The sequence below is a fragment of the Nematolebias whitei genome, chromosome 14 (genome assembly GCF_014905685.2).
Source record: "Nematolebias whitei isolate Nwh7 chromosome 14, NemWhi1, whole genome shotgun sequence".
NCBI lineage: Eukaryota > Metazoa > Chordata > Actinopteri > Cyprinodontiformes > Rivulidae > Nematolebias > Nematolebias whitei.
Genome location: NC_056511.1, coordinates 15343854 through 15346140, shown reverse-complemented (window position 1 = coordinate 15346140; position 2287 = coordinate 15343854).

Sequence of the window (2287 nt, the reverse complement as noted above, 5' to 3'; positions counted from 1 at the left end):
TCAGAACTTGTCTTGACCTGGGACTCTCTCAGAACTTGTCTTGACCTAGAACTCTCTCAGGACTTGTCTTGACCTGGAACTCTCTCAGGACTTGTCTTGACCTGGAACTTTCTCAGGACTTGTCTTGACCTGGGACTCTCTCAGGACTTGTCCTTGACCTCGACCTACACTCTACTATCCTTTCTGTTTTGGCGTAAAGCAATACATCATCTTTGCTGATTCGTGTTAAAATCATCTCTAATAATTTTTGTAGGGAGGTACACATGAAAAAAACATGGCGGTTATAATTAAGCTTAAAAAGTTTGGTTCTAATTCAAATCCCACTGATTATGAAGTGAACATTTTGGTCACTTTCTGTACCAAAACATGTCTAAAAGCTCTTAAACAGAGGAGCACTCCTTGAAGGAATGCATATCACCCACCACTTTACATGCCAAAATAGTTCAAACTAAACCTGAACTTTATTGTTAATGTTGTAAACATTTAAACATAGTGAGATTAGCATTAAACTCTTTGGCGTAATGGGTTAAAATTAGAATAGCGAGTATTAATGACATGGCATTTTACCACCCAAATATATGTGTGGAGCACAGACCCACTAAAACAGACTGTGCTGACGGTGCTGAGGCTGCGGATGTATCAGTTCACCTGATCAGCACGTCCAGTCAGTCAGAGGTTTTCTCCACCTCCAGCAGCCTGTCTTTTAGCAGCCTCAGCACCATCAGCATGGTTCAGTGGCTCTATGATTAGCACACATACATTTGCATCGTAACACGGACTCTAAAACAGTAAAACACTAAACAAATGGTGTCATGCAAAAAAGGCTTAAAGCTCTAATGTTAGCTAATTTCTCACACTTTGGAGAAAGAGTTGTTTTTTAACCCTGAAAAAACATTTTAAACAATGTCCCTTATTTGGCTAGCCATTAGCCTAGCCTGGGTTAAGGCTTGCCTCTTTCTCCATACTTTGTGATCTATGGCTGATGTCATGGCTGATAAGGTACTAACCACTGATGACATCACTGCAAACATGACCGACTATCCTTTTAAATGATGTCTGAGTTTACAAACTGCAGAATCCTATTGACTTTCAAATAAGTCCTGGACTCTGTGTTCTGTCATGCTTGTGCATCTGTCATCATACATGCATGCGTGTGTATGTGTTTGTGTGTATGTGTTGTGATGGTTAAATGGCCGCCCACAACTTGGCAGAGCTCAGTTTAGACCTTGCTATGCATCTCAATGACTGCAGGCGCACTGCAGAATGAGTCAAGAACAGAACACTGAGAGGGCATTCAGTATGATCGCTGGCGCTGGGTCTAATTTTCTGAAGGTTGAGGTGTGTGTGTAAGAGAGAGAGAGAGAGATGCAAAGAAACAGAAGTGGACAGTAACATAGCTCGCCCCGTGTGTGTTAATCCTCCCGTATGAAACATGAGCTCCTTACAGTATGTTTTCTCAGGTCAAAGGACGCCACAGCCTTCTGTGTTCTGAAAACAGCAGATGCGCACGCTGACCTACAGGCAAAGATGCCTTGTTGCTGACACCTCGGTGCTTGTGTGGCTCTGGTGACGTGCGTGCACAATGTTATTATGAGAAAATTACCTGTCTGAAAAAAAAAGTTATGCGTACAATGACTCACACAGTTTTTATTAAAGGCCGAGGTGCAATGATGAGCAGCATGAGCAGCAGTTTGTCTATGGGAGGTGAGTGAATCAATGCGAGCAGCCAGCTAGCTGTGTAGTTTATGCATGACTTGTTTGTGCCACAATCCAGTGCTTTGCCGCAGCTTCCTCTTCCCTCACTGCTTCATACATTTATAGCTGTGGGCTTCTGGTTTGCAACTCCCCACAGAGAAACCTCATTGATTTTATATTTAAACCTTTAGAGAATTTCACCGGTTACATTTTCTGTTATTAAAATTGTTGCATTGAGGTATTTATCTTCTTCAGTTTACCCATTTGCAAAGTAAAGGATTGTGGGTATTCAATCAGTTCAGATTGATTTGAGTGAACTACTCTACAAAGCAAACGACGTAGAGGCAGCAAAGACACTGAATGATGATTTGTTAAAAGTTATCTCATAGTTAGAACAGAGTGGCAGTTCATTCATTCAACCTTTATATAGACAGGTAAATCCCATTGAGCTTCGAGGACTCATTTACAAGAGAGACTCTGAAGTTCTTAGGAGAGTTTACTGTCTCCATCCATCCATCCATCCATCCATCCATCCATCCATCCATCCATCCATCCATCCATCCATCCATCCATCCATCCACACCTCAACGTC